At 48.4% G+C, this 16,872-nt stretch overlaps 1 protein-coding gene across 11 annotated transcripts in view; it reads right to left on the bottom strand.

Annotated features, from left to right (window-relative positions):
- The window catches only part of GALNT9 (polypeptide N-acetylgalactosaminyltransferase 9), a 395,114-nt gene that overhangs the window by 182,960 nt on the left and 195,282 nt on the right, over positions 1-16,872 (bottom strand). Inside the window, exon 1 of one of the 11 annotated variants that reach the window (XM_021286691.2) lies at positions 14,814-14,951. The exons of the other annotated variants lie outside the window; for them this stretch is intronic. The gene's annotated coding sequence lies outside the window, so the exon portion shown is untranslated. Of the gene's footprint in view, positions 1-14,813; positions 14,952-16,872 lie in introns of those variants that run through there. 11 annotated transcript variants of the gene reach the window in all.

The following is a 16,872-nucleotide window of genomic DNA, read 5'->3' as shown; positions in this document are numbered from 1 at the left end:
TTCAGCCTTGCAGTGCAGATTCAGCCATGGCGCAAAAGGTGTTTCTAAGCCTTAGTGAGACTAAAATGAAGTTGTGATCATTAAAAGCAGCAGCAGCAAAGCAAACCTGAAGCAGCAGCATTCAGCTTGCAGTCTTTTTTCACATGGGTAGGAGGGAGGGAGAAAAAAAATGGAAGTTGTATCCCCAGCATGAAAACAGCAAAGGGAAACCCTGACACTTTGCGTTAGAACATTCTCACTCCAGATTCTCCCCGAAGTCTCACTTGGAGCCACTAGATGTCATTCACGGACTTCCAGTTGAAGCAATTGTTTGTTTGGTTTTGTTTTTTCCCCTCTAGCTGTTATGCCAGTTGCCACAAAGAATGAAAACCTTGCCATCATTTTACATCTTCATTTAATATGATGGTTCCACAAGAATATATTTGGCCTAATGCTTATGGGAGCAGACACACACCAAATTCCCCTCGTGTAAGACTGGAACTGGTCTGCTTATAATTCAGGTCAGTGACTGATCTTAAAAGCAGCACCATTTCAAGAACTTATTGTTTAAATATTGATCTTCCCCTCAGCACTGCTTAATCCCTCTAGAAACACTAGAAGAAGGCAGTACCTTGACTTTGGGAGGGGGTGTGAGGGGACATCTTCTATTTCCCAAAGCTAGAGGTGTAAAATCAGGTAATGTTTCTGTAGGTCTTGTTATTCGAGGAATCTCTGATGGAGCAAAGTGCAGCACTAACAGGATTGAAAAATCCTTGACATTTCCCCTTGTGAAGAGGGAACACTACGAGGGGTGGAACTGAAAGCCATAAAGCAGCAAGGTGAAAGAGGAGCAGAGCGAACGGGAACACAGCGCAGCGAACAGACCAAGGCAGGACACCCCGACCAACGGGAACCGGAGAAAACATTTACAGACTGTCAGCGGCAGGATACAGCTCCTCAGGAAAGACACCTACACATGGCCATGGTGAACAACGTGGCAGAACAGGAGTGTCTCCAGAAACAAAAAGCATCCTGGTGTCAGACCCAGACCACGAGGATATAAAGACCGGTAAGTCCAGACAGCGTTACTCCAAGTCTGGGGCACAAACAGCCCGTTAACACACACAGGGGCTGATATGTTTTGCCGTGAAGGTTGCTTAGATGCTTGAGTAAATCCATCTGACCCTTTTCAAGGCTGATTAATCACCGCTCTGGATAAACGTTCCCTTGCTGGCGAGCGCTCTCAGCGCAGGGCGGGAAAGGTCACTGCGACAGCACCAGAGCCCAGCAAAGCGCAGCTTTCCATCCCGGCAGGATTAACCCGGCTCCTCACCTTGCAATTGACCCACATTCGGCTCTCTAAGGGAGGGCAGCACGCAGAATTGCCCTTAAAACCAGCAGAGGTATCTGCCCGCTCCTCCGCCTGGGCTCAGCTCCTTGGGGTCCCCTCGTCCTTTCTGCAGGAGCTGGCTGCTCACACCCCCCGTTTCTCCCCGCATAACCAAGGAGGGAGAGCAATAATCAATATGCATAAGACACGCTGCCTTCTCACTAGGGTGTGGGGGGAGGAGGGTTCCCATGGCCAGAGGGACCCGAGAGCGCCTGTTCTCAGCAAACCAGCACATGTGCTCCAGCCACAGAAACCCCTCACAACACCCCGTCCTGTTCCACTGCCCACAAAATCTCTGTCTAAACATGTGGAAGTGATCATCTAAAGACCAATAAGCACACTAAGAAAAAAAAAAGACTGAAAAACATAAAAAATGCTATTCTAGTCAGGAATGGGAAAAAAAAAATAGCATTTTATACAAGCAAAGCAACCTGGTTGCAACAAACTCACGAGAGAAAGCTACACACAATCTTTACACAGGAGAACAACGGGAGTGTAATAAACAGGTCTAAAGAATGCAATCTGCTTGGAAAGAGAGGGGGCTTTACTGAATGAAGAACCTGTGTAACAATGAATTGGAAATAATCCAGCACTAGTGAGAGGTCCCATTCTAGAAGCACCTTTTCTCCAGACGCATATTCGGGAGTGAAAAGCTCTCATGCAGGGATCGTTTCATTTATTGCAAGCTGCAGCAATCAGCTACAGACACCCTGAGGACCACCGACCGGTAGCACCACGTGAGTTCAAGATGCAGCTGAACAAAGATATTTCTCCTGGACATGAAGGCACTGGACTGTCAAGTAGCACATTGTGAAGGTCAAGAAGCTTCAATAGTCCTTATGATGGACACACAGCTGTAATTACAGCTAAGCAGCTGCTTGCTCTCAATCTTCACTCTGTCTCTTTTGTCATATGAAGCTGCTTCCTATATATGCAATTGACTTGGCAAACAACCCAGACGTTTTCCTCTTTCTCCTACATCACAGCAGCCATGTAGACTATGAAGTTCTTCAGCCTCAGCATTCCTTCTCCTGCCCAAGCCACAGGAGATCACGGTTGTAATTTGGGACATGGTGTCACACACCTGTCACAGGACATGGCCCAGTTCTGCTTTCGTGCTGTGAACACATGGGGCAGAGCAGCCGCACCGCAAGACTAGGGCAGCTGCAGCTATGCAGATAGTCTGTAGGTAGCTACACTAAACAGATTTGGAACAACACAAGGTAACTGAATTACAAGGGGCGGCTGGGGTTGAGTTCAGGGGAGGTATTTTGCAGGATTTATAATCCACATCTGTATCACGAAGCAGCAGACAGTTGATGTAAAAGGCAAACAAGGCTGAGGGCAGTCTGAACAGTTCTTAGAGCCTTTTTTTAAACATCCAGCCGGCGTTTGCACTGAGCAAGTGGTCCCACTGCACTTCTAACATGCTTAACATAGGGGAAAACATCTTAGGGGAGTTTGAAGTGGTAATGGGCCACGAAGCATATGGCAGCGTTGTGGCATCTCGAGAGCCATATGTACAGGCCTACAAACCGTTGGGATGTGATACACTACAGATAATATCCATGATAAATTATTCACTTAACCAAAAATTGTACATCAACCCTCAACAGCTGGTAAAAGCTGGATCCTTGCCCAGTACATTAAGGAAGTTTGCTTCCTCAAAGCTCTACTGTTCTTTGGGGGATTTGAATTATGCATGTTACCATGAAAGCTAATGCTGTACATATGCATTCAAAGTTATTATTAACCTCATCAGGCAGAGGAGGAGTAGAGAAGGCAGCTGTTTTTCTAGCTCGTGTGCTTAGAATGTGGTGATGTTTTAAAGGACTTGCTGAGAGCAAGGATACAAGAGAGTTTATTTTTCCCTTGGAGCGGCTTGGCAGTTCACAATTCACCCTGCAGGCGAAGCCTTCCCTCCCCATTGCAACATCCAGCACTTTCCCCAAACACCAGCTCACCAGTCCCCCCGTTCCCACCCTCCTCCAGCCCCAGGACTGGCTCCCCATCTGCTTCGGGGAACCGTCTCCTCAAGGCAACACCACAAACCTTCCCTCAAGGGTTCACAGCCACCAGGCTCCCACCTTCGATGTTCACACTTCATCATACCAGCCCTAAGTTGAACTTATTTTTATAGATGAAAAAGCTATATAAGTAGCTTCAAAAACCTCTTATCCACACCCCCAATTTCACTGGAGAGGCCAAACTTCCAACTAAAAAGAGACTTTGATTTTCCCTGCACAGCTTTATGCTGTATCTTCAAGCACTGCCTGCAGAACTGATCTCTGCTGATCCCAAAGAGCAGGAGCAGGGCTGTGCTCGACCCGCAGACAGCAGGGACAGCACCGCTATCTCCTGCTGCCCATTCCTGTGCTCCTGGCATTCAGCTCTATAGCAGCCCCAGTCACTCTTTTCTCTCTTTTTCCAATATGCTGCTCTGCCAAGAGATTCGAAGCTAGGCTATGTGGATAAACAACCAGCTGGTGCTGATGCTCAGTGCATCCCTGGCTAGAAACGGGTTTGAACAACAGTTTGGGGGCAGTTTACATCCCTCGGCCAAATTAGACAGGAGAGAGAGACCAGACATTCTGCTGGGACATGGAATAAGATTTTACAGCATTAGCTGGCCTATTCTAGCAGCTGCTAGATAGAGCAATAATCTTTGAACATGACTTGTTGGTCTCTTCTCCCAGAAAGACAAGCTAATTAAAAAGGGGTTACAGAGAGATTATGTAGGCTAAGGGGAGATTTCCGAAAGGCATGAAGAGTAGTTCAGCAGCCAGATCTCCCCAAAAGTCAATGTGAATTAGGCAGCTAACTCCCACTTGTCCTTCAGAAAGCTCTGCTCGTGACTTTTAAAGCTTGTTCTTTGGTCAAAATAAATACGTAAATCTCAATTTCTTCTGGCAAAGCTATGCATCACCTATACAAATTCCCCATCTTTTAGAGGATCAGTGTGCAATCACCATACAGCAGTTTTTGATAGTGCCATCCCCTTATCCCATCCCTCAAATGATCAATCATAACACATCTACCCTCAGCCTGTCCCTAGTGAATAAAGCCAGCACACCCTCGATCCTTTGCTGCGCACACAAGCAGCGCTCATTGTCAGTGGCTGTATAACGTGATGATTAAATCAACATGTCCCCAGGCTTCCCAGATTGCTGCAAGGAAGCAAAGAGCCCCGAAGTGAGAACACGGCTCCGCTTGCTCGCTCTCCTCCCCAAACAGAGGCGGCTCGGGAGGCCCCGGCAGCAGCTCTTTGCTGCGGGATCTTCTCCTGGGAGACCCCGGAGGAATCGGCAACCCGCTGCAAAGCCAACATCTCCTCCTGAATGTCAGCGGCGTTTACACGGTAAATGTCACTCAAAGCTAACACCAGAAGGAGCTTGTTGGTGTAATTCAGCAAGAAGTGGCAACAGCAGCTTAGCAGTTCTTTTCCCACATACATGTGTATATATAAAAATATATTTATCCAAAACTGGATTTAAACTCTGAAAGGTTTTTCTAGTGATGACATGAGACTGCCAAGCTCGAGTTTACAGCAGTAAAATCTATATGGCACAATCATGTGCCAGAACACAGACAGTTTTAGACACTTGCTGAAGATGCAGGCAATTTACCGTCAGCATTGGCCAAATCTTTGGCAGCTCTGCTGTGATAAGGGAGCCAGCCCTGCTAGCGGTGCTCAGAACAGATAAACTTGTCCATCTGGAACTGGACTGAGAATCACTTGCACAGTTTATACTAATCACTGAACAACAGCTCGGACGCCAGGCAGTCACTGCCGCCCTGGGTTTCAGCTGGCGCTGGAAGCAGAACGGCGTCTCTCCAGCACAGTTCTGCAGCCGGAGCCGAGCGCCAGCGCTGCCCCTCCGCGGGCCCAAACCCCGACCCCCACACAGCCAGCACGGGGGTCTTCTCGCAGAGACCCAGACAGACACTTGCACTAGCGCTTCTGATAAAGGGAGGGAAGAGAAGGGAAGCCCAGCACACGATCTGATCCTTCCTGGCTCCGAGCAGCTGTGAGAGCGCGGCCGCGGCGCGGGGCTGCTCCGGGTGGCTGGCACCGGGCCGGAAAGCCGCTGCGGACCCCCGCTTGTCTCTGACCACACGCCTTCAGCCCTGAATAGAAGCTACAGGTATTTACAGCATTTGTTGTGGAGAGAACCTGACATGTATAATTAACGCATCCCTTGAACTACTAAACCACATGTTGGTGTCTTTTAGGATATGTCCGTCTCAAACTCTTTTATTCAGGTTACTTGAGACCTGTAGAGCAAGCACAAGGGCAGGCTGGGGAAGCAAATACAGAATGTTCATCAGACAACAAGGTTTTGTAGTCACACGTACATTTTGTTGCTCTAACACAACCCATGTGCTTGACACACGCAAACAAAATATCCGCCTGTTGAATGGCATTACCTACGGTGACGTGCAGTATATTTTTATAATGTAAAACACAGACTGGAGTCTTCATTTGCGCCTTCCTTGACATAATGCAGCTGCACAGAATTGAGACATAACGCGAGAGCCTCATGAATTCAGAGCTGAGCTGTGGGAGACCAGAAGCAAATAAATATTTCACAAAGTGTTAGCACAAGACACGACAGCATAAATAAAACAGAACTGCGAGGATAACGGCTCCAAATGCAATTTGGCTTAAGTCATCTGTGCCTTCAGAAATAGAAAGATGATTTATTTCAAACCCGAATGACCTGAAGGGGAGGCAGTGGGGTTTTCTTGGGTTTATTTATTTTCTGTCATTATCTTTGACCTTTATGCAGACGGCGATGGGAGCAGAAGCGGCGGCTTGCTGATACATCCATAGGTTAGCACGGGAAACATTTCTCAGTGCAGTGACAGACACCCGATGAAGGCGGCTGAGATGATCAGTGCAGTTCCCAAAGCCCCTTCTGCTGGAGCCCTGTGCCTGAGCCCACGCCATGGCCACAGCTGATGAAAGCTTTCATATTTAATAGCCCTCAATGGACTTTTCTTCCTTGAATTCATCCGGGTGCTTTTTGAGGCACATAAAAACTCAACATCTACACCCCCTTGTCCCAAGGCAAGACAGCTTGGCGCACATCGCGTGGGGAAGGACGTTTTGTTCGATTCCAATCTGCCACCTCATGGTTCATTTGATGCCCCTTAAGCCACATCCTGGCAGATGGAATGCATGGGTGTTCCTTATTCGGTTTTCCTGTTTCACTTGGGGTTTTACAGCCCTCAGTCACATCCTCCTCCGTTCTGTCTTTGCCAGGAGGAGGGTCCCAGCCTTCTCTACCCCTACGGACCCCTGTTTGAGTCAGAGCCCGGCCCACAACCAACACTCGTCCCTCAGCCAGTGCCCCATGGATTCTAACAGCAGCAGAACAAGGCTGGGGTGCTGGAGACTAAAATGAACCAACTGCTGGAGGGAGGAACACAACGCTTCAAGCTACGGCTTGTTAAAACCATGCCCTAGATCTGACTCGCTCCAAGATCCAACCCCAGCCCAGAGGGCTTGGCAATTACAGGGGAGTAAAAGCGCCTTTAATGTATTCCTTATCTCATGACTTAACCTGTTTTCTCATATTGCCCCAGTTCACACAGAATTAGGCAATACAAAAACTGGGGTAACTCTTTGGCAGTTATAAAGTCTTCATCAAATATTGCTCCCTAATCTGAAGCACTGGAAAACAGTAATGAAAGAAGCATGAAACTCTGGAATTCACAAAATTTAAATTAGCACAAACTTAGACCTGCAAAACATGGCAGAGTCAGCAGGTGAGGCAGAGCAGCCCGGGGTTTATCCACAGATACGTGTGCTGGGATTCCCAGCTGCGCACACAAATTCCCATGCAAAGGAACGAGTGTGTGCTGTATATCACCCCATGCTTCATTTTACACTATTCGGACTTGATGGTGCTTTTGGGCACCTGAAGCGCTCCCGGTGGCAGAGGGACGGTCCCCTTTCCACTGAAGCGGCTGGAAGGTACCCACTCTGATTTCACACTCCAGAGGCGTGATTGGCTGGCAAGTCACCACCCTCTGTGCGACGCAAACGTCACCGTGCTGCCAAAGGCAAAGCTGCACTGGCACCTCCAGCTCTCCAAGCAGAACAGTGTGGCGGGGGAAAAGATAGAAGCCACATAATGCTTTAGGGAGGAGGGAAGGCAAGGGTCACACACAGGCTGGCAAGTGAATCATTTCCATTTAGCCGGCTGGAATAGTGGCAAGTCCATCAACACAAGCACCTTATCTCCAGCCTCAACTCCTACCGTGGGCTGCAGCGAGCTCTGGGAAGAACACCCGGCGGGAATGCTGTTCTTGGCACCGCAGCTGCGCTGGCAGCGGCTTTCAGATGCTCTCTAGTGTGGGAGTAGGAGGCGGATTTGAGGCAAAGTGTGCAGATAATGATTTCCTCTGCTGAAAACCCTGCTTGACTTGGCAATCCTGCAGCAAACACCTTAGTGAGAGCCAACTAGAAGGCCATCCCTCCTGCCACCTTCCTGCTTTGACTGACTGGCAATAATACACCCAAAGCATAAATATCCCCTAGCCAAAAACAAACCAACAAAAAGAAGTGAAGCAATAACTGCAGTTTTAAAGCAGAATATCTGGTTTGCGAGAGCAGCTCTCGGCCACACAGGCAGCCTGTGGTTTTCCTCCGCACAAACACAAACCCTGAGGCAGCTGTAGCCCAGCCCAGCGCTGCTGGTTCCGGCGGAGCGGAGCTGACACACCTCAGAGCAGGACTAGATCCTCAGCTTTACAGCAGCAGCCTAATTGAATCCAACCCATTTGACTCCGGGGCTGGATGCAATAACACAACAAACACCCCCTGACTGCCGAGGGAGCGGGGTTAGGCCAAGCTTGGATGCTTCTGGAAATCCTGCCCCGCAGCTATCGCAAGGGCTGGCTTCAGCTCAGGAATTTAACAGCATAGCAGTGGTTAGAAATGTGATCAGTAAAAATGATGGGCACATTCTCAGCTGGTGTAATCTGACATAACTCCACTGACCTCGAGCAGAGCAGCAGCTCTTCCCATCAGATGACAATCTAATCGAATTACCCTGGCTCGCACTGAGAGAAGTGACACAGTTCTCGGCCACCGAGCACAGCCACATTGATCAAGGCCATGTACACACGTGTAGGAGAAAAGAAACACCTGTCCAAAAGAAACTGTAAAATCATTGGTGAGGTTACTATCTAATTCATATTGCCTTATTCAATTAAGGGAAAAAGAGGCTCTAGAAGACTTCTGCCTCTCAAGGCTTGTACTTTAAGCACTTCTCCCTCCATCTCTGCTTGTGCCTTCTTCCCCAAAATACATCATCTTATCTCCTGTAAATGTGTCTTACTTGCATATTCTTACATGGCACAAAGTAACACTGTAAAGATAACTCAGTTACCTCCAGTAGAGGTTTAAGTAGAGAAAGAGCTCCGCCCAGGCAAACACACCAACCAAGACAAAAGCACCCGTCATCTACCTCCATCATCACCTCACTGCACATGCTCACTCCATCTCCAAACATAAGTCAAAGGCGGATTAATTTATTTAAAAGCTCTTCTTATACTTTACTCACAATGTTGTCTCTGTTGCTTCTGTAGGCCCAATGCCTAAGGAGAGCTGAAAAACTCCTTAGGAAAGGACTGCTGCTCGGTTCAGTCGCTGTAAAATGCCCATGGTTGGGATCATCATAACACAGAACGTTGAGTTTCCATTCAAAGTTGGCTGTGCACCAAGCAGAGCTTGGACCAGGCAAACTCCAAAGATCCCTCCCAATCTAAATTACTCTACAATTTCTTTACATGTGGCTGAAGTTCAATCCACTGTAGTTAAGAATATGTAACAGGAGTAAGACTAAAAGTCTTAAAATGCTACAACCTACCAACCTGGTTAACAGGACAATTAAAAAAACTACACACACAAAACAAGATGAAATAATGCTCAATATCCAAAATCAGCTGCATTACAAACATTGTTTTATTCAGTGTCATGATTTATTGGTCTCCTCCCCCTTGAGAGCTTTTATTGACCTCAGGTTCACCTCAATGAATCTTGATTTTTGAATGAAAACAGCAGTCAATAATATTTACTTCCTATTGACTTCATCCTCAACAGCACAAGGAAACGACTGAACTATTCTTGACCTCCCTGTCTCGGTTTAATCAGAGCAGCGAGATCCACAGCACCGCCTCCGCGGGTCAGATGGCACCCAACAACCACCCACCAGAAGGTGACGGACACGTCACATCCCGCAAGTTTTTTTATGCGGGGAGGCAATGAGTTTCCTGAAATCTCATGGCCAGTTCCGTGTGACAAGAACTTCATAAAATATCCTGTTCCCCTTGCTAGTCATCTCCATTGAATCTATCATCAGGGGGCAGCAGCTTCAAACCATGATACAGAGACTTGCTATGAGCATCTGGCAGGCAAATTTGAATTGCTGGAGCAAGTCGATTGCATTCCAAGGCGACTGCTGTTTATTGACACCTTTCCTAATGATCAAGGGATTTTGAATGAAAGAGATTGTTTGCTGCTCCTCGCCCACTGATCCTTCCACCAGCAGTTTGACTGTCAGGCACCTTTCAGATGGTCAAAGTCACACATTAGCTCAACTGTGACTGACAACAGGAAACGCAAACTCTTCCCAGCACACCTAATGAAAGGACAGAAAGGCCTTTCCAAGTTCTGAGTTCATTTTCTGCTTGCAGGATCATCTATAAACAGACTTGTTAGCCCTGATTCAGACTCGAGTCCTAAGGAACAGGTTTAATCTCTTCCAAACTCACCCTTTGCATTTATCAGCAATTTCCTGATCTGCTCGTCATGTTTTGATTCTTGAGTTTATTAGTGCCCCTCCTTCACATTCACCTTGTTCTTTCCCTGGCCAATGCAACCACTGCATTGCCTGTAAGTCTCGAGTTCAGCACCTCCCACACCCACACAAACAGACACCGTGCCCTGACGTGGCGTTTCAAGCAGGAGATGGTGAGCCTGGGTGCGTTCTCTGCTCGCTCCCAAACCACAGCCCCTGTTCTCAGCCTCCCCATTTCATAAACCAGAGCCCCCAGACCACAGCATGTCTTTGCTGAGCTTGCCTCTAAACCACCTGCTTGGCTTTCCTCTTCTGTCTCATCTGCCTCTGTAGAACTTTGTCTAGACAATCATCAGACTTTCTTTACAACCACAGACACTAAACTAAGCTTATTTCCCTCACTCTGGTGCCACGGGCTGCAGGCAAAGCAAATGTTGCTGTCAGGGAACGTGGGCAAGTCCCTTGTGTCCAGCAAGGCATAGCTGTACCAACAAAAACAGGCACTTGCATCCAGCAGGCACTACTGAAATAATCCAATTGCCTATGTGTTTTTCCCTGGGTACACTCAGGCTTGGGGAAGCAGCTCCAGGTTACCCCTCATTAGGCAGATGTTCTTTAAATGATTTATGCTTCTATCGAGCTTGATATCCCCACAGAAGACTGTTAGTGAAAAGCTCTGTGTAACCATCTACAGCGGGGTTTCCGATGTTGAAGGCGGTGACTCCGCAGCCCTGCTGACAGGACGGGGGGGCCGGGGCCACCAAGGGCAGAGCCCGAGCACGGGGTGAGAGGAAACCAGAGCGGGGCTCTGGGGGACCCTGTTCACACAGCGGGGAAGCAGCAGAGACTTCAGTCCTCCCGCCAAAGGCGCGCACACGCAACCAGAGGAACCAAGCAACGTTCCACCTCAAACTGGCAAGGGAGGTGGTAAAGGTGGCTTTAGACTGGTTTTGGCTTGATCTTGCCCTCCTTTCTTCCTCTGTTTATATCAAAGTTGCCCCAGTTAGAGTCCTGTATTAAGCAAGCAGCCAGTGATGCAAATGTTTTTGTTGATTTTGTTGCTTTTTGTTTGTTTTGTCATTTGGGTTTTTGTTTGCTTTTTTGCCCTGTGTTTTTTTGTTTGTTTGTTTTAAGTGTTATTAATTTATTTTTAGGTCAAAAAAATCACCCAAGCTAGAAAAACACCAAAGTGTGGGGTAAACAGCAAGCAGCCAAGTGCACCAGACTCTGGTCCTCTCTTGCAGCACCAGCATCCTCGGGGGAACAGCTGTTAAAGTCATTTCAGGGACATCTGCAAACCACCAGCACTCCGGAATAAAATCTAAAGTATTAGTCATCTCTGTGCTTCCTGTTTCTTCCAGGGCTGGGAGATAAAGTCCTCGAATATACCCAGAAGGCCAGAACCACCGCAAGAAACGCGCGATAACTCCAGCAGCAGGAATCACCGACAGGCTCCGGGGAACGTCCAGTTTTCCTGCTCTGCAGCGCGGGCCCCTCAGCGCTTGGAGAATTCAGGGGTTGGGATTTTACCCACCCAGGCCGCCCGAACCATCTGGAAGTACTTGCTCCTGCAATCCAGGAATCTCACACTTACTACTCAAAGGCATTTTAATTGTCCTTGGTCCACATTTCTGGCTGACTACCCAACTCTTGCCCAGTGCGTGACGAGGCCAGCAGCTTACCATGGTGAACAGCATCACCAGACAGGCTGGGAACACATACCAAAGAAAACTGAACTTTAGCTGGCCTAGGGAAACAGCATTATCCCAAAGTACCCCAGGGAAGGAAGAGCAGACCTGCATTCTCCTCCCCAACGGACCCAGCAAAGCTTCTACACCGCTCCACTGAGCTCAGTTATCTGCTTTCTGTCTCACCTTCCTCGCCTACAAGATGAGGCTTTGTTTAAAAAGCCACGTCCAGCATGCTGTGAATGCTCCTGGGGTAGCAGCTCTCAGAAAACAATGTGATTTCCAAATCTCTTGCTGGTTTTACACAAAGTGGCCAAGAGACAGGGGTCTTCAGGTTCATCACACAGCAAGGGACGTTTTCCACCCCAGAGAGGCCGCAGGCAAAATATCCCAGCTGGTCCGACAGCAGCGGGAGGGAAGAGCAGGGAGGCGAGCAGGGGCTCAGCCAGCAGGGGCTCAGGCAGCAGGGGCCCTGCCCAGCACCTCCCCTCAGCACCCCCAGCACAGGAAACCCGTCCTGCCCCCAGGCAGCGGAGCCGCGCTCCGACCGCTCCCGCAAGGAACCGTTCTGAGCGCACAGCCGCACGTCACCGAACCCAGAATTAAGTAGCACAGCTATTGTAAAAATGAGTTACAGCAAAAGCTCCTTCATCTCAGCCGTCGCAAGGGCTATATCCCACTTCTGTTTTGGTAGCAGATGGCTCAAGGTCTATTTTTCAACAAGTGCTGTCTGCTGTACTTGCTGACACAAAGCCCTTTGAGTTACAAGCCAAATCTCTTCCCTTAATATCTTTTTCATCCTCCACCCCCCGCTTTTTGAGCTCACAAGTATGCCTTTTCTTAAGAAAAAGAAAAAAAAAATCTATTATTCTTCAAAGGCCCAGTTGTGTCCTTCATTTACTGAAGTAGTCAAAGAACATTATGGGTCATTTTGTCACCATGGAAACCACAAATAGACCTTCAGGGTTTTGGAGAGGTGATATTATTTTGGAGAGGCCGTGTAGGGTTCTCTGACAGAAAATAATAGGGACGGCAAATCAAGGAGACCTTTTATACAGACTGTGTGAAATGCAAAGGGTATCAAACATCATTTCTCTGCCACTGAAGACTACTCCAGGCAGCAGTTTAATACGGTATCTTCTGACAGCTGAGCCCAAATGGAAAATTAATGAGGCAGCATGATATATGAGTCTTTTTAAATCTCATAACCAGCCTCCTTTATAGAATAAAAATGGCCAAATCAGTTTAATATTAGTGGAGAGATTCTCTGTGTGTCCTTCTTCAGAGACTTGTCAGTGCGGTGCTGAAGAGAGAGTTTTGTTTTATTGACTGCGTAAGCTGCGCTGTTTTCCAGTTTGGGATTATCTAAATTAAAATAACTCTGAGCTTTGGTGGTTTATCAGAACACAGGAAGGATACGGAAGCCTAAGGAACCGCTGGGACCCCAGAAGCGCCGTGTCCTGTCCATGGGCCCAGCAGCACAGAACGCAGCCCAGCTCAGTCCTGGGGTGGCCAGGGACAGCGGCTGCTTCTGCACCTCCCGCCCGCACAGCATCCCATCCCATCCCATCCCATCCCACCACAACAGCGACACGGCTTTGCTGCCGTTTGTACCGTGTGCCTGCAAAGGGGACTCCTCCACAGCAGCAACACACTAGCTACTATGAGAAGAGAGCAGTGTGGTCCAGAAGAACACCCTGGACGGGATGTATTCCCCACTACGCCCAGTCCCTGCCCAAGCAGACGTTCCCTGTCCGAGATACTGGTGTAGAAAAGAGCCAACATCCATTTAGAGCACAGCCTCTCGGTCTGTGTACATGACGCTGCCCCTGCTGCGCTGTTTTGGATGGAGCTCTGCACGCTACAGAAATCCGAGAACTCCCCCACCCACCGGCATTTCTGGTTCCTGCAGCCCCCGCGCTGCAGCTCTGACAGACCTTCCATCTTCTTTATTTAGAACCAGACCAACCCATTTGATATCAGACATGTTTTAAAGGCTCAGCCTAGCGCTAGCCTATCAAAATTCTTCAAGTGTTGCATTTTATAAGATTTGTTCTTTCACAAACAAAACTCTTAATTGCACAAATGACTAAACCCGTACAATTGACAGGTCAGAAGACTTTGTCTGTTAGCGCACTAGCAAACGTTCTCACAGCTGCGGGCCAGGCTGAAGACCCACAGAGGTGAAAGGAGCAGCGACTACAAACAGAGCTTACAAAACAGACACTGTACCCTACCTGGAACTGGGTGAATTCTAAACCTACAGAGGACCCTGATGCTTCAAATGTTGCTGCCACTCTGAATTACAACAAAAACTCAAGTCATTTTGCAGAAGAGAAATTTCAAAATGCTCCTGTCTGGAAACAAGCAGCCACTTCGCTGAAGCGTTGGAAAAACAGCTGGAACACAACAAAGGAGTGAAAACAAACATTCCTTTCCCAAATCCTCCGCTCGGACTTCTTTGAAACGGACACCTCCTGCAAACCATTTCAACCGCAGCAGAAGAGCTTCCTTCGGACAACTGCTTATGAAAGATGCCAACTCCGCTGGCTTTCCCCCAACGGTTACAAGCAGATCGTAACACACAACCACCCACAACGGTTCAAACGTTGTCGCTTCCCTGTCACCCCCACCCGAAACAGCAGAATTATCTGGGCACTGTCAGCATCCAAGCCCCCAGGAAAACACAGTGCTCTAAAGACCAGAATTTCAGAACATTGAAGCAGAAGGGCCAGCAGAAGTCAGACAAGCACTTTGTTTATACTTGAGGACTTAATTTTAGCAAACAAACAAACAAGCATGCAACATGTGGCAACAGAAGGAAACTGCTGTAGACTTCATTTTACCTTCCCACCTCGTTAGGACACCCCTGACTCCTCTGAAATATTCCATTGGCTGAGGTTCCAAACACACCAAAGGCACTTTGCCTCTCACACTACAACTCACCCAGCTCTGGTGGTGCTGAGCGTCTCCCGCAAGGTCCCACGTTGAACACAGATGTAGAGCTCCAGCTGGCTCACCCACCACCCTCCAGGTCCAGCACAGACATCTGGCTCTTCTCCCAGTTCCCAGCCCACCGACCCCCACACCAGGACAGCAGCACGGAGCAGGATCCTCTAATTAGTAGTTGGGCCACTGAAGAGGAATTGGATGAAGCTGTGTGAAAAGGGGAGGAGAACAGAGCACCAGCCAAGCCTCGGGGCTTTCAAAGATGCCTCATTTGATACCTTCAAGAAAGATGATGAGGTGGAAGCAGGGATATCAAATTAAACTTTAAAAAAGAAGGCTTTTCAGGATTTCCCTCGTTCCTCAGCTCTTTTTAGACAGTGAATGTTTTATCTTTCAATAACGGTAAAAACCTATGCAGAAATTAGTGTTTGATGCAAACCAGATGGAGTCTAGTTCCTCCGATGCATGTGGAACCTCCTGCACCTGGGCGAGCAGAGGTGGTTTCCACCTTTGTGTGCGCTGTTTTCTGCCCTCATTAAGCACACGGCTGTGCGACTGGGTGCTCTGAGGCTGCCACAGTGGTGTGTGGAAACAGAAACACCCAGCAATGTAACAGAGAAATGTTAGTGGGGAGGTAGGACCCTGCTGCTGCACCAACGCGCCAGGTATCAGAAACACTGGGACAGGGACTCCTGCATCTTTCCTGTGCGTTTAAATGAAGACCCTGATTGGTTTCATTTCTGTAATGAACAGTATGATAGTACCAATAAATGTATTTATTGGCTTAATAACATCTCCATTCCTGTTTCATCAAGAAGACTTTAGTCAGTGGGTGGGAAGCAAGACAAGGAGGTAATTTAGTATTTCATATGAAAATAAAGCTCATTGCCCAGAGCAAACATTAGATGCTGAATAATGTGTACTTGTTTCCTTTATCGTGTACTGGTGTGTTGGTTTTGCTCAAGCTGTAAATGGCAGTGCTGTTTCGGGGCTGTAGGTGGGCGGCACTGAGATGTCTCCTGCTTTAACCATCCCCACCCCGGACACTCCGTGTCCTGAGGGCACCAAACGCTGCCCCGTGTCAGCAGGAACAGAGCAGCCTGGTGTTCTTTCTCCACTAAGTACTTAGAGACCTTCTCTTCCCTGGGCTCCTTAAATACTTTATAAACATTTAGAAACAAGCAGAGTGAAAAATCAATGCAGAGATACTATGGGGCGGAAGAGAGAGCAGGGAGAGAAAAACCCAATGAAAAATGAAATCCTGCCCATACATCAGCTGCCCTCAGCCTTGCTGTTCCGGGGGGCTTCCTTACTCCTCCCCATCACAGGCTTTCTGTGCGGGGGTGGGAATAGACATTTTGTAATGGTCAACTGAAAGGAACAACATGGTTCTTAATAATGGGTCTGTTTCCCGGCCCCCTCCCTGAAGCTAAGGTCGGGTTTGGAAGCTCAAAGGCAGGGCAGGATGGTTCCTGCCTGCACCCTGCTGCCTGTGCGGGCAGGAGCAGGTAGGAACAGGTAGGATGGTTTCTGCCCGCACAGGCAGGAGCAGGTAGGAGCAGGCAGGCTGGTTCCTGCCCGCACAGGCAGGAGCAGGCAGGAGCAGGCAGGCTGGTTCCTGCCCGCACAGGCAGGAGCAGGCAGGCTGGCTCCTGCCCGCACAGGCAGCGCCGTGCAGTGACAGTGGGGGGCAGTGCGTCCCTGCGCATCGATCAGGTTCCTCGGCTGAGAAGGGGTGACAGGAAAAACGGGAAAAGCAGCGATTTGGCACCATTTGTCCTTCCTGATATTTGTGTTTGTAAATCAGCACCAAGTCCTTGAAAGGACTTGGGTTAATGGGGAGAAATCTACTGTTAGGTTAGTGAGGACTTTGATTTCCTTTGTCAGTCTTAAGTAGCAACAATTAATGATCAAGCAGTGAAAATTAATTTGATTGCTTAATAAATGCTCCCATATGTGCAGATGTTGGGGTGCTCTCCTGACCTCTGATCGGATGCTCTGGTTACTGGTGTTAGTGACCCCCATCAGACACGCACTTCTGTTATTTCCTGAGAAG

The sequence above is a fragment of the Columba livia genome, chromosome 17 (assembly GCF_036013475.1).
Source record: "Columba livia isolate bColLiv1 breed racing homer chromosome 17, bColLiv1.pat.W.v2, whole genome shotgun sequence".
In the NCBI taxonomy this organism is placed as follows: Eukaryota; Metazoa; Chordata; class Aves; order Columbiformes; family Columbidae; genus Columba; species Columba livia.
Note: the sequence above shows the minus strand (reverse complement) of the source record. Positions and strands in the feature narration are given on the sequence as shown.